A 26,054-nucleotide genomic window follows, 5' to 3' on the forward strand; every position below is an offset into this window, starting at 1 on the left:
ATGATAACGAGAGGAAATACATTAATTAAATAAGACAATGTTTTTGGGGCGTTTTTGATTTTCATATTGTAACTTACCACTGGAACAAGATTGCTCATCCGAGTAGTCGCCACAATCATTGTCTCCATCACATACGCATGTCTCAGGTATGCAGTTTCCACTGGGACAAAGATAACCCTCGCATGTCACATTTGTTAGACCTGTAGTTTTAGCGAGATTTATAACAATTACATATATGTGACCATCCAGCACAACCTGAAGTCGCCAATCATCATTTTTGAGATATTCAACCAAAATATTCTGCTTGAATTAGCTTTAAAATGATGTATATCATGTCTATACTACTTGACATTTAAGTAGTGAAAAATCAATAAACAGTCAATAAATCCTTTGTTTCCTATTGTTTATTGTTAAGTTCAATGGCGCATATCTCAATAGTGGCACTGGCGACATCCGGGCTCAGTTGAGGTGGATGGTCACATATTTAGACACATCAGATGGTTAATTCAAAAGTGTCAACCAACAGGGAGTGTTCGGAATTGTGTTTGTGACCTCAGGGAGGATGAACAGTAGGCAGGGGCCGGGCACATTTGCGGACTAAAACGGGGTTAACTAGTTTTGGTACTATCATGGGTATACGAGGAGGTATCAATACAAACTGCAGCATCGTCGTGGATTTGGCATTGAATGCACTACACGCACGGTAAGCTTGCTCCAACTATTGCGATCTTGGGCAAGCGAAATGATTCTGTTTGGCAGCAGAATCTCCCAGGAGGTGCTGTACATTCTGTAAGTACATTGCACGTGGCCGTCCCGGTTTCCTCTTCCCGTGTAGTGGAATATAAAGGGCATATTCTTTCACAGGTTCGCCGTCTTCAAGATGCAGTGTATATGGCCGAGAAATTTGAGTTGATGAATCTTGTCTCTGGCAACCAGTGGAGTGGTGTTGGCCTGTCAGTTTGTAGATGGTTTCATTTGGAATCCGATCCACACGCTTGGTGTTTAACATGACTCTGTAGCAAGATGTTTCAAAGGCATTGATCTTGTTTTCAAGGTCCTTGGTGATTACCCATGACTCGCACCCCTACAGAAAGACAGTAACACAAGTTGTCTCAAACATCGTGATTTTTTGTTTCAGTTGGCAGGTATGGGTTTCTCCAAAGGCGTTCCAGCTTCCATTAAGCTGCCCAGACTAGTGTTTTTCTTCTTTTTAGGTATCCAACACTAGAGCCCATCTTGGAATCCAAGTACTTGAAGTATGTGATATAGTCGATGGTACTACCATAGACTTCAAGTGCCGGTTGGGTGTTACAGTATGCAGTCATATATTCTGTCTTAGGTGCGCTGATGACAAGGCCTAGATCTTCTGCTGCAGTTGCAGTCCTAGTAAGCTGTGACTGGGCCTGGGCTATGGAAGATTCCAACAGAGCAATATAATCAGCAAAATTCAGGTCATTCAGTATCCTAGCAGGATTCCTGCTTGACCGACGTGGGTAGGTAACAATTCCAGCGTCAATTCCAGAAGTTGATATCCTCAGAAGGTAGTCTATCAGGATAATGAACAGGAATGGTGCCAACACATCAGCACCATGAAGCACTCCAGTTGTTACTTGGAAAGGCTCTGAGATACTTCCATCTACCATAACGGCACTATTGGAGTCGTTGTAGAGCACTTGGATGGCCTTGACCACAACATTTGGTATTCCATATTGCCGCAACACTGAAAACATGACGGACCTGTTGATGGCACTTTCGAAGCCCACAAAAGTGACTGACAAGGGAAGTTGGCACTCCATGAAGCCTGCCATGATCGTCCTCAAAATGTGTTTTGCTGAGCACCGCTGCGACCTAATCTATGGCCAGCCTACTTGCTTCTCAGTAAAGGATCAATGTGAGGTCGGATCCTGTTCAGAAGGATCTTGTTGTACACTTTTGAGGAAATGGACATATGCGAAATACCACGGTAGTTTGAATGACTTCAAAAGCACCAATAACTCATTTTCGCCAAAATGGTCGTTGAGTCATTCTTCCACTAGGGTCTTCAATTGAAATTAGCCATGATTATACGCTTGAATCTACGCTGCAACATAAAAGTTATTTGATTAAAATGTGATTTTGGTTGTTAAGATAATTGATTAAAGCGAATACAGATTTAGTACGTCGGAAACGGTTAAAAAAATGAAGTCAAAAGTTTAGTAAGCATCATATAGTCACTTTGGATAATGTCCATAAAATGTTTTCAAGATGTGTTTGTCTAACTGATTATCCAGGATAAACACGTTGGACCTATTTGAGCTCCTTGACTTGCCTTGGGACTTCAAAACAAAACGAAACATGTTTTATATGAGAAGAAAACATCGAAGGGTTCAACAGACACACACATGTTAGTGATATTTTGCCAGATTTCGACCAGACCACGTTTAAGGGTAATTTTTAATTACGTCCTTTTTAAGCACTCGATGCATTTTAACATGGAAATAAGATTAACAGTTTGTTAATAACCTTGTATATGATAACAAAATATAATAACTGTGCATAAGACTTATTTGATTTTAACTTATGAACCAATTAATATAACTTGAACCTACAAGTGCTGATCCGATCGAAGTAAAAAACAAATGAAAAGGGGTAAACACGATGGCTATTCTGAACATGTATCGGTTTTGTTGCGCGAAATTCACGATACCCAGTGGAACTGTACTATCTGCATTCATTGTATATTGATTAAGTTATTTTAACAAAAATAAAGCAATTTAATCATTTTCAGAAATAAATCTGTTAAGATTTCCACATAGATGTTGGCGACCATTTTAATCAAAATTATCACTTCTTTTCAGTCCATTTTTGACGTACCAAATCTGTATTCACTAAAACCAACACATCTTTAAAAAAAATCACACTGTAATCAAGAAATCAGAGATGTAGTGATGGAGGTAGAACTTTTTGAATGACCCTCGTATAAACTGCTCAACATCTCTATGATTCTAAAAATTATTTATTAAACATTCATTTTAGTAACATTTAAATATCAGGTTATATTATATGATATATTAAGGGGTGGGGTATGAACGTTTGGACAGTATTTATTGTGGGACATTAGAGCACATCAGACATATCGAATTGCATTCTGAATACAAAGAATGTCCTTCTGATATCAAAAACAATTGGATTTTTCGAAATTCGCAATGTAATACACATTTTATGGCAAATGATTAAAAATTGATATTTAATATCAAATTTTAATAATTTGTTATAAAATTTATATTATATCGTGAATTTCAAAAAATGAAAATGATCAGCACAATTTTTACGTACCTCATCTGAAGTTACGGCACCTTATCTGGGATGTAGCTGCCTTATCTGGGGTTAAGGCGCCTTATCTTGGGTTTAGATGCCTTATCTGGGGTTTATGACCCTTATCTAGAGTAAAGGCACCTTTCGTGGGGTTTAGATGTGGTTTATGTTCCTTATTCAGGGTTAAGGCGCCTTATTTGGGATTTGGACTGCTTTATCTGGGTTTACGTTCCTTAATCTGGGGTTACGGCGCCTTATCTGGGGTTAAGATACCTTATCTGGGGTTTAGACTGCGTTATGCTAAGGTTAAGGCATCTTAGCCCCAGGTAAGGATCGTAAACCCCAGATAAGGCCGTCTAAACCACAGAAAAGATTGAAGATATAGGCAAAATTCTGCATTTTAGTGGGGTTATTTTTAAATTTTGGTGGCCATCTTGGAATTTTAAGGTCCTGTGCTGTGCTAGATTAGTCCAATGGATTTCTAGACCCTCTAAACATGGGTATAGACACCAGAATCATACTTCTAGGACTTTCTGCACCCGAGATATAGCCAAATTAATTTTCACTGGCGGCCATTTTGAAATGTTGGCAGCCATCTTGAAATGATAGGTCCTAGGCTGTTGTAAATGACTCTATTGGATTCCTTGACCCTGAAAACGTGGGTATAGACATCAGAATCGTGCTGCTGGGTGCTTCTCTGACCAAGTTATGGCGATTTTAAGGGATTTTGGCGGCCATTTTGAAAAACGCCCTCTAGCGAGAGTTCCCCACACTTTTCGATGGGTCAGACCCTCTCATTGTATTCAGCGTCCTCAAATCTATAAAAAACATCTTCAAAACTTCTTGTAGAAGACCCGAGAACGGGACTTCCATTCTGGACCCAACTAATACTGAAATAATTAGAAATGTTATACTACTTTACAGTGTAGACATAACCACGTAAACGATAGGAAATATACTAATTAAAAAAGAACATGCTGTTTTGGGCGTTTTAGGTGCAAAATAATGACATTGAACTTCAATTTTTAACTTACCAAAATGACAAGATTGCTCATCCGAGTAGTCGCCACAATCATTGTCTCCATCACATACGAATGTCTCAGGTATGCAGTTTCCACTGGAACAAAGAAACCCACCGCATGTAGCATTTGTTAAACCTGTAGTTATGAGGTGAGATTTATAATAATTACTTGTATTTCGATACATCAGATGCTTAATTCTTATTCAATGGGTGCGTCTTGTAAAGAATTCACGTAATTTGATTGGTTTTCAGGTGTATAATATCTCACAATAGTTGATAGTGATATTAGTCAGGGCACGCTTGTTGCTCCTCAATGATCGCGAGATAATGCGTTCGCGTAATACACGTGCGAGAACTAAGAACGCGATTCGGCGGCTTAGATGTTCGTGATGGTTTCGTTCATTTAAAACAACGGGGATGTCCTCACAAAAGTAACTTTATTTTTTTCTGAAAAAGGGCAGTTTTCTCGCAAAAATTACATTAAAACTGAATAAGAATGAGAATAAATGATAGGATTTTGTCTTTTGCCTATCCAATATCGTGTCATAATGGATGGGCTGGCCAATATTGTTATCGTAGTGGATACCGGCTGCGCCGGCATCCACTACTCAAAATATTGGCCAGCCCATCCATTATGACACGATATTGATAGGCAAAAGACAAAATCTATCATTTATTCTCTAATTCATAAGTGTCAATTAAAAGGGGGTGTTCAGAAATTGTTGGTGCTCTGATCAGGTGGATACAAGAAATGTTGGTACAATTCCTGATGAGCACAGGAACGTCGTACCAGACACATGCTCGGTTTTGCAGTAATACCTTGTCAATTTGATGGCTATAACTTACGACTAGAGCGTCGTGCGTGGATGGTATGGAATTTTAGTTAATTTATTTACCATCCATGTATTTATATAATTCTTTCTGTCATTAATTATCGTTCCATTTTTAGTGGTAGATTTGAAGTCTTTTTCAGTCGCGTAATCGTTGGAACACTTATGTTGCCATTCCCTGTAGATTTCTTATTAAAGGTTGCTGAATTGCGAAACAATATGATTTTGCACTTTGTGGAATTTTATGCCAAACCCAATATGTGACACGATTTGGTCCATAGAAGGCTAAAGAAGGCATTATTGAAAATTGAGTAACTAATATTATTTCATTTTACAAACATTCGGCTATTATATACTAAAAATACCAAATGTCAACCATACTTGTTCCTAAGTTTTCAAGGTATGTAATGTCTATTGTCTGATATATATTTTTGTTTTTGTTTTTTTTTAACTCCGTATTTTTGCCTTATCTCAATTTTATCTTTGTAGCATTTGCCCTCCTTGGACCAGATCGTGTCACATATACTCTGGTAAGTAATGTTTTGTTAAACTAACCTCCTCTGGTAAGTAATGTTTTGTTAAACTAACCTCCTCTGGTAAGTAATGTTTTGTTAAACTAACCTCCTCTGGTAAGTAATGTTTTGTTAAACTAACCTCCTCTGGTAAGTAATGTTTTGTTAAACTAACCTCCTCTGGTAAGTAATGTTTTGTTAAACTAACCTCGTGGAATGGATATACGAATAATCTAAGTTGAATGAAGCGCTTATTTGAAGCCTTTAGTGCATTAGAATAAAAGATGTGGGGGTTGCATAACTTAGCCCCCCCCCCCCCACAGTAAGACAAAGATTAGAAGATATTTGATGACATTCCAACCTGTTTGTCGTTTGTTATGTACAAACTGCTCAAATCTCTATGATTCTAAAAAATAGCATATTTGATATACTAATAGATCCAGTAAATGTGTTTAAAAAGTTTTGTTTTTGGTCAAAACGTTTTAATAACATTAATGTCTGCTTATATAATACGTTATATTAAGGTCATGGCGACGTTTGTTTAACATTCTTATAAGAAAAACATAATAAAACATAATTTAAAAAATAATGATTCTCACACAGTTATTGTAAAATTGTAAAAAGTATTTTTTCAATACTGAAATAATTAGAAATATTATATTACTTTACAGTAGTCCAGGAGCAAGATCCCACAGGGGGCCTAAAATAAGGACTTGGTTCACCACCCCCCCACTACATACAAGGTTTGACACCATAGGTAGTTAGTATGGACCCTCTAGATCACTGCTAGGTAGGTAATGGACTCAAATTGTGGTATCACTTTTTTTTTTACAGGTCATTTTATGTATGGACGTATAATCGCATAAAATCACCAAAAATAGGACAAAATTAAGGGGTAGGGGAAATATAAACTCCAAGAACTCAACTTTTACTCATAATAATGAATTTATTTTGGTATGAATATGTAGCTAATTGATTGTTCTAACTGCCTGGTATTATTTGAAAGCAAACCTAGGTTTCATTTGATCATGATTTGAAGTGGCCAGTCCATACACTAGTGAAAAATCAGATTTTTCACAACAATGCGTAGGGTGGATGTTTTTGTTGCATTGCTTCAAATTTTACTATTGTGCCGATTTCTATTTTCAAAATTAATTAAGTTTCCATTTTTAATTTTGTTTTTAATACCAAGCATATCTAGGCAAACTTTGATGTTCTGGTTCAAATATTTATGTATGTGCATGTTTGCTTGCATGTTGGTTTGTGTTGTGTGGGTTTGGGGGGGGGGGGGTATGTGGGGGTGGGTGGGGGGTGTGTATAGGGTTCAGGGTTGGGGTGTTTTACATGTCTTAATATGTCACTCGGCTGAACTATATAAGTTCTATTAACAAAATTTGTTTGGTAAGTTGCCATTCATGTATTATATTGAATATTTATATGTGTGGGGTGAGATCAACCGCTGTTTGTCAGGAAAATAGACTGAAAATGTAAAAAAAATTGTTACTTTTCCACATGTAGCAGCGTGTGTAACAATATTAAGGGGTAGGGGAAATATAAACCAAACTCAACTTCAACTCATGATAATGAATTCATTTTGGAATTAATATGTAGCTAATTGATTGTTCAAACGTGTTAGTATTATTTTAAAGCAAAGCAAACATTAATTGTCAGGTAGATAGCCATAAAATGTGAGAAAAGGTTACTTTTCTATGTATAACCATGTCAAATATGGCATTATTAAGGGCAGGGGAAATAAAAACCACCATAACTCAACCTTTACTCATAATAATGAATTCATTTTGGTATCAACATGTAGCTACTTGATTGCTCTAACTTTCCAGTATTATTTTTAACAGAAAAACCATAAGATAGACATAAAATATGATAAAAATGTTAATTTTCCAATTTGTAACAGCGTAAAGTTTGACAATATTACAGGTTAGGGGACGTACAAACCAACGTAACTCGACATTTATTTATTATAATTCATTCATTTTGGCATTAATATATAGTTATTTGGTTGTTGTAATCTTTTAAAGCAAAATAACCATTAATTGTTAGCTGGAAAGACATAAAATGCTTAAAAATGTCAATTTTTCATGTGTAGTACCGTAAAATATGACAATAATTATTAAGGTGTAGGGGACATTCAAATCACCAAAACTCAAGTTTTACTGATGAAAATGAATTCATTTTAGTAACAATATGTAATTAATTGATAGTTCTAACTTTCTAGTATTATTTAAAAGCAATTAAAGCATTAGTTGTGAGGTAGATAGACATAAAATATACGAACATGTTAATATTCCATGTCTAACAGCGTAAAATATGACAATATTAAGGGATAGGGGACATACAAATCACCAACAACAAGTTTTACGGATGAAAATGAATTCCATTTTGGTATCAATATGTAGCTATTTGATTGTTCTCATTTTCTGGCATTATTTTAAAAGCAATTAAACCATTAGGCCCATTCCATGTCAACTCCAGGTGATAGATATTGATGAGAAAGTAAAATCCCGAAAATTTGAGCTTCATACTCCATTTCGTTTTCCCGTGGCATCAATTTGAAATTTAGAGGGGTCAGCGTAAAAAATGTGTCGCAACGCGAAAGACGATGTTTGGAGGTCCATAAATGTATAAAGGGAACCATTTACAACTTTGAAAAGTATGTATCCTGGGGTACTTATTTGTGTAGAATTCAAATCTGGCATCAGAAAACTTGTAACTCCTTTACTTTAAAAGATATAGGGCCCTCAAAATGCAACTTCGTCCATCCGGGACCAACTTTGGGGGGTCAAAACTCCAAAAGTAAAAATAATTTTATTGTCCATTTTTTTGCCAGTCAGAGCCCTTTGGTAGGACATTACTCTTATCCAATATTGAGCCTATTAGAATATTTTTAGCTGAGATATTACCCATGCAAAACCCCAATTGTACATTTTTTGTACATTTTGACCCCCCTGAAAACCAATGTCAGGCATTTTGATCCACCATCAACTTCAGGTATGTTGAAAATATGTCCTTGGACAACATTTCTGAGAGATATTGGCTTTGGGACTCGATGGCTTCAACACATCAGTAAGGTTTGCATTCTCCATAGAGTTGTACATAAGTCATTATACATGCGAAATCAAAAATGTGTACAACTCTATGGAGAATGCAAACCTTACTGATGTGTTGAAGCCATTTTGAGGGCCCTATATCTTTTAAAGTAAAGGAGTTACAAGTTTTCTGATGCCAGATTTGAATTCTACACAAATAAGTACCCCAGAATACATACTTTTCAAAGTTGTAAATGGTTCCCTTTATACATTTATGGACCTCCAAACGTTGTCTTTCGCGTTGCGACACATTTTTTACGCTGACCCCCCTAAATTTCAAATTGATGCCACAGGAAAACGAAATGGAGTATGAAGCTCAAATTTTCGGAATTTTACTTTCTCATCAATATCTACCACCACACAGAAAAAGAAAAAAATTGAAGAGGTGCTGCGGTGCACATCCCTGGAGTTGACATGGAATGGGTCATTAGTTATCAGGTAGTTAAACATACAATATGAGAAAAATGTTGATATTCCATGTCTAACAGCATAACATATGACAATATTAAGGGGTAGGTGACATACAAATCACCAAACTCAAGTTTTACTGATGAAAATGAATTCATTTTGGTATCAATATGTAGCTATTTGATAGTTCCTAGTATTATTTTAAAAGCAATTAAGCCATTAGTTGCCCGGTAGATAGACATAAAATGTATGAACATGTTAATATTCAATGCCTAACAGCGTAAAATATGACAATATTAAGGGGTAAGGGGACATACAAATCACCAAAACACAGGTTTCACTGACAAAAATGAATTCCATTTTGGTATCAATATGTAGCTATTTGATTGTTCTCATTTTCAGGCATTATTTTAAAAGCAATTAAACCATTAGTTGTCAGGTAGTTAAACATACAATATGAGAAAAATGTTGATATTCCATGTCTAACAGCGTAAATATGACAATATTAAGGGGTAGGGGACATACAAATCACCAAAACTCAAATTTTACTGATGAAAGTGAATTCATTTTGGTATCAATATGTAGCTATTTGATAGTTCTAACTTTCTAGTATTATTTTAAAAGCAATTAAGCCATTAGTTGTCCGGTAGGGGGGTTGAAGGTCATAATGGGGCCAATACTAAAGAATGATCCTATCATGTTGTAATGTTGTAATCTCAAATTGTTCCTCTCATCGCTAAGAATTAAAAAAAAGACAATTGTCATAGTTCTACGAAGCTTAGTTCAGGGGTTATAACGTCGAATATATGAAGGTCTTTCTTTTTGTTCACAATTCGTCGGCTGTATTCCATAGTGGCGTACAGTGATTTTTGGTCATCTTTTTGAAAATTGGCACATATGTTTTTAATGATAATCTTTTTCATTTTTCTAAGTCTCATCAGTCAAAACTAGCTAATTAATAAGTAATTAATTAATTAGATGTGGCGTATAGTTACAAAGTGACATTTTGTGTATTCCATAGTGGCGTATCGACCATACGCCACTTTGTATACACATTTTATAATTAAGAAATATCGGCAAAAATGAAAAACATTGTATGTCATAGTGGCGTACACGTATCGGACCTATACGCCACTCTGGAATACAAACGACGAAAAGTAACGCCATAGGGATTACACGGCGACCGAGGTGGCGTAAGGTTAACGTTAGGATAGGGTATTGCGTTTTGTTTGTTTTCCATAGTGACGTATAGTTTTGTGCTTTTTATTTTCAGCTTGCCAGCAATAGTATGTATTTATTTCTTTTGAAAAATATATAACAATAAAATCTATTTAGTTTACTACAGAAATTTCACCTCATTTACAACATATAATGAATGTCTGATTTACACAACTCGATAGTTTTAAATTGGCATTTCTTCAAACCCGATTTTCTCGAAAAGTTGTTTATTCGCGGCGCCCCACTATACGCCACTATGGAATACAGACTACGAATTAGGATAAAACTTAATTAATATTCAAGACAGTGTCAGTAAGTTATGGGTTACACGCCGATATTCTTGAGGTCATTAGTCCAAAACCCAGTAATTTTGTTCTATACCCTAAACTTCACTAACTTATAACCTAAGCTTTAATCCTAAACCTAGCCCTATAACCCCAAATCTTAACCCATGACTCTCTGAATCCTAACTCTCACTTCTAACTCCTTACCCCGCAATCCTTAATACACACACACACCCACACACCGCGTAGCACCCACATCCACAAATCCACAAGCCATCGACCATGTCGACTTCAAACATATTCCCATATCCCAAATACCTCACTCTGCTCTAACTCCTATTCTACCATATAATAACTCGTCATTAAAAAACTCAAAGCTGCTGGAATATGAATTTTAGCTGTTGTTTGTGCTCCTCCTACTCGTTGGCTGATTTATACTTCAACAGTTCCTCAAAGCGATATCAGAAAAGCCGCTATCTCATTGTTCATTGGCCCGCAGTATGCGCTCGCCCCGGGGCACTCAACTTTAGAATTGATGGGTATGTGGCTACAAGCGTCGCGAAGTAGGGGCATATCAGTACAAAACGTTGGTTTTTTTTATTTAAAAAAATGGGGTCATTATGTACAATCAAAATGAAAAAGGGAGAGGCTCCGGAAGATTTTGAATATTGGGGGGCTCAAAATTTGTGGCCTCCTCCGAGGCGCGAAACGCTGAAGGGGGTGGGTGCGGGAGCTTTTGAAATGCATACATTTTTACATGAATTGTACCTTACATTTTGTATTATATCCTAAAATAATATATTTTACCTTAATGAATCTGACCCTAAAATTATGAATTTTACCCTAAAATTATGAATTTTACCCGAAAATTTATGAATTTTACCCTAAAATTATGAATTTTACCCGAAAATGTATGAATTTTACCCTAAAATTATGAATTTTACCCGAAAATTATGAATTTTACCTCAATTTATTGGGGGGCTCTAGGGTACTTGGGCCCCCCACCAAAATTATTGAGGGGCCGGGCCCCCCAGGCCCCGGCGGTTCTGGAGCCACTGAAAGGGGTCATTGGGTATAATATTTTGAAAACTGAAGGTGCATGGTCATCGGGTATAGTCGACTTCAAAAGAGGGGCATATATTGACAGGCACATACCGTCACTTCTAAAGTTGATGCCCCCCGGGTGCTCGCATTATATTTTGTTCATGGCTCGGCTTTTAAAACTCCCGAACATCACAATAAGGCTATTGAAAAGTGTATAGAATAGCTAATAGACCGGTCCCTGCGATTAGTCGCGGACCCGGAGCGACAATATAGTAAACACATCGAGTTTATAACACAAGTGACAGGAGTCATGAATTATGGAGTGTTTCATTGAACTTCTACCAGCAAAATATGGAATAATTCTAACACAAGACACCAATCGAGATGATGATAGCAGCCATAGTGGAAGGCTTGTATTTGACCTTCTTATGAATCCAATTTCGTGGCGAGAAGTTGAAAAGGTAATGTATATTTCAAGGAATTTGGGTTCAAAAATTCCGTATCAGCTCGTATCATCAATTCCGTAAATATGGCGTATAGAAGCACAACTTGACAATAAACTGAACTATTTAAACGCAAAGGACGCACTGAATACACATGCATAAATTTGTGTTTCCTTGCTGCCGGAATGGGTTTTTTTGTCAATAAAGTTGGACAATTTATGAATTTTGATTGGCAAAATAGCGAAAAGAAATAGACTTTTCCAACCATGTAAAACTACACTGGGTTGTTGACATGGTCGACATACATTAAGGCATATGCACGTTCCTAAAGTAGGAGGTAAGTACTATAATTATTTGTTTAAAGTGTTCAACATACCAGCAACAAGTCATAGGGTCATCAGAGTACAGGGACTTTGTGAAATACTGGGTACAAAAAAAAAGTGCGTGAGCCGATATGCAACATCAAATATAAAAGCCGATTTAAATAATTTCCCATGACCTTACAGAAGTGATCATGCTCAAATATAAAACTATAGAGTTTGGTCCTTGATATGCACCATCAACTATGTACTTGTGATCAATATTGCTAGGCAAACAATCACAGCAAACATACCAAAATCATCCCATTTCTCCTCAATTTAAAAATAAATTACCCCATCCCTTAAATACATTTTGATACCAAGATGAATTCATTTTCATGAGTAAAAGTTGAGTTGTGGCAGTTTATATTTCCCCTACCCCTTAATATTGTCATATTTATTTATGCTGTTAGACATAGAATAGTTACCTTTTCCTCACAAATACTGTGTATCTACCTGACAAATAATGGTCGCTTTAGATACATTTTGATACTAAGATGAATTCATTTTCATGAGTAAAAGTTGAGTTATGGCAGTTACAAATTTCCCCTACCCCTTAATATTGTCATTTTACGCTGTTAGACAGAAAATTTACCTTTTCCTCACAGTTTCTGTATCTGCCTGACAAATAATGGTCGCTTTGCTTTAAAATAATACTAGAAAGCTAGACCAATAACTTGGATATATTTTGATACCAAGATGAATTCAATTTCATGAGTAAAAGTTGAGTTATGACAGTTTACATTTCCCATACCCCGTAATATTGTCATCTTCACGCTGTTAGACATTGAAAAGTTACCTTTTCCTCACAGTTTCTGTATATCTTTCTGACAACTAATGGTTGCTTTGCTTTAAAATGATACTAGAAAGTTAGAACAATCACTTAGATACATTTTGATACCAAGATGAATTCATTTTCATGAGTAAAAGTTGAGTTATGGCAGTTTATATTTCCCCTACCCCTTAATATTGTCATATGTACGCTGTTAGACATAGAAAACGTACCCTTTTCTCACAGTTTCTGTGTATCTACCTGACAACTAATGGTTGCTTTGCTTTAAAATAATACAAAAAAGTTAGAACAATCAATTAGATATACATATTGAATTTAATTGAATAGAATCAATACCAAGATGAAGTCAATATCATGAGTAAAATATTGAGTTCTGATGATTTATTTTCCCCTACCCCTTAATATTTTTCTATGTTATGCTGATATACGAGGGAAATCAACATCAGTTTTTGTTGGTTTTGTTTGGTTTTTTTAAACATTTTTTGTCTTTTTCCCAGTGGTTACTCAAGTCCTACACATAAATATTCACATCAATGGAAACGTTAAACGGATTTTGTAAATGGAAGTTGGTGCAGTGAAGTGACATATTAAGACATGTACACACACATTCATCCCGTCGCCCCCACACATACCCTATGTACACCCAGCACCCCCACACACCTCGTCCCACAGACACCCCAACGAACTCATACATATTATAATTATTGGAACTGTTACAATAATGTTTCCCTTGATATGCTTAACATTAAAAACAAAATAAAACATTAAAATTTAAATTAAAAAATTAAAAATGGAAACTGAATCAATTTTGAAAATATAAAGTGGTATAGTTGTGAGATTTGAGGCCAATGTCAAACTTTACACATATGGTTTTAAAAAATCAGATTACCACTCATTTATGGACTATATACTTCCAAATATGGTCAAATGAAACCAGTTTTTGTTTAAAAAATAATACTAGAAAGTTAGGAAAATCATTTAGCTACATATTGATACCAAAATGAATTCAAAATCACGAGTAAAAGTTGAGTTCTTGGAGTTTATATCTCCCCTACCCCTTAATTTTGTCCTTTTTTTGTGTGATTTTATGCGATTATACGTCCATACATAAAATGACCTGTAAAAAAAAAGTGATACCACAATTTGAGTCCACTACCTACCTAGCAGTGATCTAGAGGGTCCATACTAACTACCTATTGTGTCAAACCTTGTATGTAGTGGGGGGTGAACGAAGTCATTTTTTTGAGGTTGCTGCTCATGTACTACAGTGTAGACATAACCATGATAACGATAGGAAATATACTATTATGAAAATTATTTTTTAGTCGTTTCAGGTGCAAAATCTCAATAATTTCAATTTGTAACTTACCAGTGTAACAAGATTGCTCATCCGAGTAGTCGCCACAATCATTGTCTCCATCACATACGTATGTACCTGGTATGCAGTTTCCACTGGTACAAAGAAACCCACCGCATGTCACATTTGTTAGACCTGTAGTTATGAGATGAGATTTATAATAATTACTTGTATTTGGATACATCAGATGCTTAATTGGTAAGTGTCAATTAAAAGTGAGTGTTAACAGCTCTTAACAGGTGGATACAAGAAATGTTGGTACAATTCCTGATGAGCACAAGGACGTCGTGCAAGACACATACTTGGTTTTGCAGTAATGCCTTGTCAATTTGATGACTATAACATACGACTTCCTTGTGTAACATCACAAATAAAGGTGGTAGTACATGAGGGTCGGGGTACACACCATCCATTTATTCATATCATTCGTCCTGTCATTAATCTTTCGTTCCATTATTTAGTGGTAGATTTGAAGTCTTTTTCAGTGTCGTAATCGTTGAAACACTTATGTTTTCATTCCGGGCCTGTCGATTTCTTATAGAGGCCATGCATTCTTTTATCTATTGGCTCCAAACAAAGGATTTGAACCGGTGTCCTTCACCGTAGTTATGGCGGAGTGCAGTCCATTCAGTCAAATGTTGTCATCAACCTATTTGATCGTAGTGCAGGGTTATGTGTGTGAGACCAGAGAAGATGAGAAAAGAGGAGATCGCTCGAACATATAATCCGATTACCCACAGTTAACCTCTATTCACTTTTCTTTGTTTGGGGTACTTAAAACACCACTTGAAACTTCCTTTGTGGTAATCTGTTCATCCGCCACACGCTCGTCTGATTTGGTAGTTCTCTCCAGTGGAGAAAATATTCCACACACGGAAGTACATCGTTAAAGTCCCAATTTTGCAGTCAAATCATGCTTTTTTTGTTTAAAAAAAATAATACTAACCAGGGTGACCATGATTTTTAAACGAGTGAAGAAGCATTATATATATTGCAACTCCCATAAAAAAAAAAAAAAAATTGTTAAGTTATGGAAAGTCAAGCATAATTAATTTTCCAGTCAAATTAATATAAGGTCAAAGGAAAAGAAATTTAAATGATAACTATTTGAATATTTGCGGCAGTTTACGGAAACATAAAACCAGTGTAATCAGTAATTCAAACTCGTGTCAGTTTCTCCATATACTCCCGTTTTGTGTCCAAACGTGTCCAAAAATGCTATTTGGATCCAAAATGCGGGTCTGTTTCACAAGGATCTCGGGTCAAACTTAGCAGCCAGTCATGCCAAACAATACAGAAATTATATTTCGCGGTCAACTGACGTAACAAATTGATATCCGGGCATGCGTCGTTTAGAGCTAGACAGTCGTGACTCGCAAAGCCACTTATCGTATTAGTTGATCAATCGGATTAGATCATTGTTTCCATCAATAGGCGGATGCACACATTATTTATTTGATGTGGGCAGCGAGCGACCTCCTCTTTTATCATCTTCTCTGGTGAGACGAACTGTCACGGTAGATTGCAATCATGCTTTTGTTGAATGCATTTGAGTAGTCCGCCAGATTTACGGGATGATACGTCACATGCAAGGCCTCTATTAAATAATGTTGATTTACGAAACAGTACGATTTTGCACTCTGTGGTATTTTATGCCAAATCCAATATTTTGTTATAGGTCAAGCCCAATATGTGACACGAGTTGGTCCATAGAGGCCAAATGAAGTATTTTTGAAAATTGAGTAACTATTAGTATTGCATTTTACAAACATTAGGCTATCATAATATTAAAAACACAAAATGTCTACCATACTTGGTTCTAAAGTTATCAAGTTTTGTGATGACTATTTGAAGAGCTTTGTTACAAAACACATTACATCCACTTGCCCATTTTTGAAAAAAAAAAAAAAAAATCACTGATATATGGGGGTTTGCAACAAAAGCAGTTTTTGGCGGGATGCTTGGGTAGGATGATCATCCTGCCAAAGATTGCTTTTGTTGAAAAACACCTTATATCAGTGATTGTTTGGGTGATTTTTTGATGTGTTCTCAAAATTGGGTAAGGGGTTTTGAAACAAAGCTCTTCACTTTCTTTATATATATTTTTTTGTTTTTGTTTTGTAACTCCATATTTGTGCATTTATCGCAATTTCATATTTGTAGCCGTTGGCCTCCTTGGACCAGATCGTGTCATATATATTGTGGTAAGTGCTAAAAAAATTGGTCCACTAATATATGCATTTTAAAAACATGTTAAATGTGTTTAAAACGTTTTGTTTTTGGTCAAAACGTTTTAATAACATTAATGTCTGGTTATATAACACGTTATATTAAGGTCATGGCGACGTTTTGTAAACATTCTTATAAGAAAAAAATAACAAAAGCTCATCTAAAAATAATGATTCTCACAAAGTTATTGTAAAAGTTTAAAAATATTTTTGACTAAACATTTTGGCAAAGTATTTTTTTCAATACTGAAATAATTAGAATTGTTATATTACTGTACAGTCTAGACATAAACATGATAACGATAGGAAATGTACTAATTAAATTAAAAAAACACGTTTTGGTCATTTCAGGTGCAAACTAATAATCTTGAATTTCAATTTGTAACTTACCAGTGTAACAAGATTGCTCATCCGAGTAGTCGCCACAATCATTGTCTCCATCACATACGTATGTACCTGGTATGCAGTTTCCACTGGGACAAAGATACCCGCCGCATGTCACATTTGGTAGACCTGTAGTAATGAGGCGAGATAAATAACTACGAGATCAAATTAATGATGCTTAATCGTTATTCTTAATATATCAAATACACAGGTGAAAGAAGAATTATGCATCGCACATTAGCACAATTAAACATGAATTTGCAAATGGAAACATGATATGCATAGGCAGATATACCAGAGTAAAAACTCCTGACATACCTACCTGTGCGGGGACTTGAACTCCAGACCTCTCGCTGTTAGGGTGAGCGCGCTAACCACTGAGCTACACAGATGAGACTGTCCGTGCGTACTTAATATGGATATGAGTAGTCAGGGTGTCACGTCAGAACTCGCATTTAAAAAAAAAATTATTTCTATAAATATCCAGCGCCGTCTGATTCAATTGATCATTAAGTTTTCAGACATAGCGCCACACGCGGCCGATATTTTCGTATTCCTTTTGTAAGTTAATCGGACCACCTGGATTTATACCATGGAATAAAGAATAGAGCACGAAGTGCGATGGAATTGCAACTCCGATCGTCGATGTGAGGTCAGCGATCGTCACGCTTGCAACATGTGGACGTAGATGGCAGCAGCATTTTTCTTTAATTAGCATATTCGTGACGTCATGTTAACGTAAGTCTCCACAGCACTACGCATATTTTTTTAGGTAGCTTTTAGTACTATCGTGGTGGCAGCAGCATTTTTCTTCACTTTTCTAAAATGGCGGCGCCCAGGGTTTAATGACAAATTCTTCAATTTATCAATATTTCATGAAAATTTACCAAACAAACGGATACAGTAATGACAGTTAATATTTAAAGTACATGTATAAATGGTCACAGTTATAAAAGAAAGAATATAAGAAACATAAACAAATGAATTGTAGCAATATTCAATATTAATGGCAGCGGCCGTGACTTATCAATGGCGCTGGCGGGTAATACACGGGGGAAGCCGACGGTGACGCCACCTTTTTGCATTGCGCTGGTATACGAGTTGCAACGGCCTGTCTATACCGGGACCGATTTTAACGTGCGCATTGGAAGAGCGTTTTCATTTACTTTCGATATAATTTCTGCGGTGTTAAGACGTTGGTTCATCGCCACCGCCTTGGTGGTTCACCTTTATAATGGGCGCGGTCACAGTACCTCTGTGAAATGAATTACTCAATTTGGCAATTGCATGCGTAGTATGAGCAATTCAGCATCGAAGTGGTTACGTAATTCTCTTGGTTACCGGATCACGCTACTTTGGTATGCCTTCGAGTGCCATATACTTTATGTGGTGATCATTTCGATCGTGGTTCATTACTCTAGCGCGTGATCCCGTTGACATAGTAACATTACGTAACTTCGATACTGAATTGAGGTCAATTATGTATTTGACGATGAGTAAAATTTCCTGGTTTTAGAGGTAAGACCGACGCGGGTATATTTAGAGACGCTTGAAACTGTGATGGCAATTCTGGATGTGAGCGGTCTCAAGGGACTACCAGAGCGATGCATGCAACGCCGCATAAACTATATCTGAAGTCAACGTAAGTAAAACATTGTATTGTTTATATAATTAATCTGGGCCTAATTATGGCGAAATATTTGATTTAGAAATTTGGAGAGTTTTTTTTAGCATGTTTGATCTCAAACGTTTGTGTTGGAAAATTTTGACCAATTTTCGGAAAGGTCTTATTTGATTCATCAATTTAACGGTTTTGCAGTGCCTCATTTCAAATATATAGTTTTAGTTTTGGTTTTGGTTTTGGTCACGTGGTTTCCTATTGTCCTGCCTAACCACTTGAATCATAAGATATCGAACTCATTGTTTCTACCTTTTGTTTAAAACCGAACATTTGTGTCAGTCAGTTTCGGTTTTGGTTTCAGTTTCTTATAAGTGGTGTGGATCGTAAAATTATTTGATTTGAAGTTACCTACTCTAAGTATACAAAAGAAATGTTTAAATTTCGCAGTGCAATATTCACGAGCAGAGAAGTCGAACAAAGCAGTCTACATTTGAAAGCATTGATTTAGTTTGAAAGCATTGACTTGAGACTACGAATTAGCCTAAGCTGATTTCACTGTGAAAATATATAGACCATCGAAATATTTCCACAGACATTACAATAGGCACTTGACAGATTATGACTTCAGTGTTATAAACACTATTATACACAACTCTATTTATGTGCATGTCGCATGACGGAAGATCAATATCATAGAAAGCTGGTTTAAACTAACTTTTATTCAATTTATTTATTGGAGAATAGAGAGAGAGAGAGAGAGATAGAAGAGATCGCCAGGGAAAGAGGGGAGGTGTGTGTGAGTGGGAGGGGGTAAGGGGAAGGGAGAAAGAGAAACAGAGGGGAGAGAGCATTGGAAGTGGGAAGGGAAGGAGGGGGAGAGGGGGCTCAAGAGTGGAGTGGAATAATAGGGAAGAGTCGATATCGAGTGTGGGGAGGGGGGAGGGAGGAGGATATATATAGGTGGCGGAGGGAACATATGTAAGAGGTATGGGTTGTGCTTTCCGGGGAATAATCTTATTCATAATCAAATCATCTACATCATCATGCATCGTTTATATTTCAGACAAATTAACAAAACACCCCCACCCCCACCCCTCAATATATGCACATGATGTCTATGCATAACTTATCAACTCGGGTGTAATTTTATGGTGTCATGGAAGTGTGCCACATACGGCAGAGAGCATCAAAAGTCGTCCGCGTTGATAGATATCGATAATGAAAATGTTAGCACAATAGGCTATTATATACGCATGGTTATAGGCCATTATACGTTTGATTATATATACCCTCTTGTGTCCTCCCAGCACAATAGTGTTATGATTGCATACCAGTTCATCTCCACATTTTAATCCCTTGATTTTTGGTTTCTGAACAATAGAGAAACCAAAACTATATATTTGAAATGAGGGAGTGTCATCGCCCATCTTCATGGCAGAAATCGCCATGGTAGGTTGAATCCACCGCCACGCATCCGACCTGTTTGATAGTTTTGAGAAGCATTAAATTGGCCGAAGGACATCTGATTAAGGCTACTGACAATTGCACGGTGACTGACCTCGCTGTGCGTGAGTCGAGCATGGTACGCCATAGGTCATATGCTTTTAGACTACCCACGATTGGCCTATACACTGCGCTATATAATTCGACACGTATAAAATCAGAATTATGGTTAGTTTTTGAGTTCAAGACGCAAGCTTCTTTCTCAATACGCAAGCTAACGACTGTCATATCTGTTCAACATATATATCCAAGTGGAAGGAACCACATCTGATTTCTTTAGACGAAATCATTAACGGGAGATATTCATCAGTTTCTACCCCAGTATCCAAAGATTTTCGTCTGAATATCACAATCGTGCATAGCACATCACGTGTATCGACCCCGGGTATTTATTTTAGTATCTCTGGTGTACCAAGTAATTATTAGCCAGGCGATGTCGGTGTGCGGTATATTTAAATGGTATTGTCCACACCACTCTTCGTCATACATAAACTATCCCAGCCACATTTCCCTAACATCCCAGCAAACACAAAACGTTTCGACATCATTCGCAAAAGGTTATAAAAGGTTGTCAGAAAACGTTTAAATGTCGGGTTATGTAAAGGGTATATTAAGAGTATCAAACGTTTTCATAACCTTAAAACACATTGTTTGATAATCTACTGCTCAGCAAACAAAAATGTTTTACAGAAAACGTTTAAATGGCGGGTTATATAAATGGTATAAAAACGTTTTAATAACATTCCAAAAACATTCTTGAAAACTTGATACAAAACTTTCTAAACAGAATGTTATTTTTGGGTTGAAAATGTTTTTTATCATGTATACAGTATTGACATATAACCAGCATATTAGACCGCTCGGTCACATAACTTGTTGGTGTCCTCGTGAAAATTTAAACATATAATCGCAACTTCATTACTTCAACATACCACGTGACAAGCAAAGACAGAAAACGTACCATATTTTGGAATTTTATTTGTTTAAAAACATTAATGTGTACTAATAGCGCTCAATTGTTGATAACTGCGTGTTCTACATACAGAAATCCGACAATAAATGGGCAGCTATACATGCACAATACATTATCAATTTGAACTCGCTGGGCTGCTCCGGCTGCACGTGTATTAAGAAATAAAAAGAAAAAGAAAAAAAGAAAAGCACAGTGATTGACAGTGCGCTACGCATAGGCACGCATAGGCACGCAACACACTTTACATGTTGATCACTACGTCCCACATAATTCCATAAACCATTTAACAACAACACATGGATTTTGCAGCTTCAACAGCGCACTCCCTAGACATTCCTCTAATGACCATCGCAACCAGGATCAGCTCCCCGAGTTTCGTACGGGTTACAACAAGAAAACTAGCAGTAAGTCCTTGTCCAGGGAAATTTCAAGCTAACTCAATTTTTCCACGAGAGCGTACTAGCCACCACCTGGGTTCAAATCCGCAACCTCTCGTTCAAACTATGTATGCCTATATTTCAAGTTTATTAAAGTTTATTAAAGTCAGGGAGGTAAACAAAAGGTATGATAACTGAGAGGTTAGTTATCCCAGACGAATTGTTTTAAGTTACCACTTAACGTGTTGACTTATTATAAACATCTCAAAAAAAGTAACTAACCCCCTTAAATAATGGCCATTATTCAAAAAGGAGCTATTGTATTGCAAATCTGTAAATTGCGTTGGAAGCAGAATTTATTTCTGCGCATTTTGATACCTCATTTGATACGATTGCACAGAAAACAAAACACCGGTCAATTTAATGTAGTGAGGTCCAGATTTGAAAGTTGCACTTACATACAATTTTTTACAATACAAAAATTCTCAGATATCATTACACAGGTTTCCTTCCATTACACTGAATGCAAAATCAATAGAATTTACTGCAACTTTCAAATCTTGGGCTATATTGATTTAATGTACGCTGTGACGTCAATATTTAGTCAATTGCTACAAATGAGGTGTCAAAATGTGCAGAAATAAATTCTGCTTCCAACGCATTTTACAGATCCGTTTTTGAATAATGGTCATTATTTAAGGGGGTAAGTTACTTTTTTTGAGATGTTTATTAACAGGATGTCGATTCTGTTTTTGTTATTTAAGTACAGATCAACCGATATTATCAAAATAGATATACAAACGTGGGCTAAAAAGAAATGGGTATTTTCAACAATAATAAAAAAAGCCAATTTAGTAGGAATTATTGTTTGTTAAATATCCACACAGGTAGTAAATTTTATATGTCGCTTTGTTCAACCTGGTCTCCCAACTAAACTGCCGTATATAGTCAGTTTACAAATGATCTTAAACTGATCATATGCGGCAGTTTATGAGAAAAAGTGATAGCGCCCTCTGTTGTTATTAATCGTATTTAATGCGTATTTACAACGTTGTGAATAAATATTTGACACCATAGAATATAAAAACTAGTAATTTGATAAGTTAAAATAAGATTTTTAACGGAATAAATCTAAATAATATGATTATGCAGTTTATTCCGTTAAATATTCCCCATAATTTCCCTCATTCTTCAGGCCCTGCCCTCTATCGGGTGTTAATTTAAAGTTTAACCTTGATTGCTATTGTTTCTTTGTAAGCCTGCGGCGCAACCTTGATTGCTATTGTTTGCTATTGTTTCTTTGTAAGCCTGCGGCGCAACCTTGAACAATATTGTCCTTGAGGCATAGAAATGTTGTTTTTTGCCCTCGAAAAGTATTAGTGATCGGGCGCCATTATCGTGATTATCGGGGATTCCTTTTTTGTGATGAAGGCACCAGCCAAAATGTCCGTATTCCAGAATGTAATGAACATAACTATGTACTCCCCCGGGGAGATGATGTATTTTGCGACACTCATACCCCCCTGGAATAGTGCATGATGGGAAAGAGGGAAAAAGGTCTATACACGTGCATGACATCGCAACCTCTTCATCAACCCGTGTCTTATTGAGGCATTGTAGTTACACGCTGTTTTTGTAGCACAATCTCCTGACTCCCCTCTGGATGTCTATACCTCATACATTTTGGGAATCCTAGCTATGTGTATATAAAACAGATCACGATGGTGTAATGGATAGTGGGCTAACAATCTTACAACATGTAATTTTTCGCCGAATATACTGAAAACAAATCACTAGCATAATACAATATCAAATTTGAACTCAATACTACTATCGACATTTAACTGTTTTGCAATATTTATTCTAGTTTAAACTAGTCCAACTTGCCTGTTACTCCATATATTACGAAGGAAAGGAGAGCCAGTAGCTGAACCAGAGGAGACTTCATTTTTCTTTCCCATTTGCAGCATGACATGTCGCAGGTCGTTAGCAGCATAGATACAACAACGGTAGCCTCGAGTTTCACCGATATAACTGAAACAGAAATATTGACACTAAGTAGCCCACACCAACTTCCTGAGTGGGAAGCACTTTCTAATATCGCAGCATATTGCCCCGGCATATTTCCTGGTACGGAAACAATCACACAATCAATGCACTACTCTAATTAAAATAACACCTTCGTTGTTTATTATAGAGCTTCAAAGAAGTATACATTTAATATTTTATACACGATTGATATACATACACGTAGGCATACACTCATTGGTAATTTTGCATCATATTGAAGTGGTTTGCAAAAATAAAACCAAAAAAGTTGAATATATATAATTAAGATGTCCCTCAAGTTTGCGAAAGAAAAATACCGTCAAGGTTTAATCTACCAAATTCAGAAGAGTTGCCAATGGGGTGAGGTAGGGGGACATTATAACCAAAACTAATTAATGGTAGGCCCTATTTGTGCACATTTTCGCGCGCCACGCGCAATTGTTTCAATAATCGGGGGGGGGGGGGGGCGTCATTATGTATCCTTAGTCCTGAACGCTACAAACCCTAGCTACGCCACTGATCAAGGAACCAGGTTTTGCATCGATAATCCTGGTTTCTTGCTGGAAAAAAACAGGGGCGATATAGGCCTTTTCTCTTGAAATCCCGTCAAATTAAGAAAAAAAAAACTAAAATGCAAACTCACCATTAATTGTAACGGAATCCTTTTAATCACCATTCATTTTGGAAAAGCAGAGTAAATAACGCATTTAAAGTCCCCGAAAATCCAAAAAAGTGGAACTGTTCCTAATTTACGTAAATCTAAAATGGCCGCATATACAAGGGTTAAATATCTATACATGGCTCTCATCATAAGGATTCAGAAAAAGTATAGTTTGATCTGTCTCCGACACACATTTCTTGAATTATAGGCAAACATTTCAAAGGTCAATTTTTTTTTCAAAATCAGAGATATGTTCAATTTTTGTCCCCCGCGAAATCCAAATTTGAACGTTTGATCTTTCCCCTATAACCCAAGAACTGTTCATCGGAGATATGTCAAACTTACTGTTTATGAAATACATTTGTATGTTTTTAACACGATTGACCTTTCAAATCTTTCAAATGATCTGTTTACATTGATAGCCTTCTAACAAATATTCATCACGCCTAGGGTGTCACCAAAATCGGCGACTAAATGTGTTTTAAACAGTCATCCGGTGTTTGCATAATGTTAAGGTTAAACAAAGTGTTGAAGGGCTTTACCTCCAGAAAAAATATATTATTACCTTATACGTAAGAAAATATGTCTACTTATCATGTGAAATAAAAAATGTGTGAAAATGTGTTTTTAGCCTATTTTCTTAGCTGTTGTCAAGCACTATTATTCGATTAGTTTACAAGCGCCAAGCAACTGTCGTCTAGGAGAGTGATTGACATTCATTATTATTAGAGAAGAATGGAATCTGTATAGTTCATGAATATTCATGTCGTATTTACAACCTGTAACCCAGCCATTCTTGCTTAGCTATCATAATCGTTCATATAAGACGCCCACATGATCCATGGTGTTAACTGATATTCAGCAACTTTATATCTCTCGATCTTTGCGATCCGAAATATTGAATTTTAACTTTAGACACATCTCTAGCAAGATAATTAAATACCTGTCACAAATAGAGGTCTTGAAATGTTACTTGCAACGTTAAAAATGTGAATAGAGAACAAATCGGGTTCAAACATGCTTCAAAAATATGAAGGTAATTGTCAACGCCTACTACCAGATTAGCCGGAAGCGGGCAGACTTCATAAGGGAGTGTTCATAATATATTTTAGTGGGGGACAAAGAATTTGGAACTTATTTCGGGAAATTTCCTGGGTTTTTGGTTTTGTTTTTTATTTTATCTTCCTGTTCGGGTGTTTCGGTTGGCACATTTTCGGGGCATTTTCATGCACTTCACAGGAGTTTTTTCGTGGCTTCTCTGTAGCTGTCGTGTGTACTTTTCCCCACGTACAGGGTATAAATAAATAAATGAATAATAATAGGCCTATATATATAAAAAAAAGAATCTGGAACTTCAACGTCAAAAAACAAAACAAAAACAAGACAAATTGTACCCTGCTAAAAATATCAACCCCTATCCTCTCTGAGAATAAAAATAATAAGACTCCAACCTCACCTGCAAAAAAATATTTTTCGGGGGATAATTTGGGATAAGTTCGGGCCTATTTTATTGCGACAATTTTCAAAATCTATAAGGTGAAATGTTTCGTGGGGATGTGCGGCAGATTTGGGGTGCATTTTCAGCCAT

At 36.4% G+C, this 26,054-nt stretch overlaps 1 long non-coding RNA gene across 1 annotated transcript; it reads right to left on the bottom strand.

Moving 5' to 3' along the window:
- Positions 1–81: 81 nt before the first annotated feature.
- Positions 82–14,803, bottom strand: LOC140138668 (uncharacterized). The gene is made up of 3 exons (XR_011857036.1): positions 14,683–14,803; positions 4,329–4,451; positions 82–200 (listed from the first exon to the last, which is right to left on the bottom strand). It is a non-coding gene; the product is annotated as an uncharacterized lncRNA (long non-coding RNA).
- Between the last annotated feature and the right edge of the window lie 11,251 nt (positions 14,804–26,054).

Source organism: Amphiura filiformis, chromosome 18 (assembly GCF_039555335.1).
Source record: "Amphiura filiformis chromosome 18, Afil_fr2py, whole genome shotgun sequence".
NCBI classification, from domain to species: Eukaryota; Metazoa; Echinodermata; class Ophiuroidea; order Amphilepidida; family Amphiuridae; genus Amphiura; species Amphiura filiformis.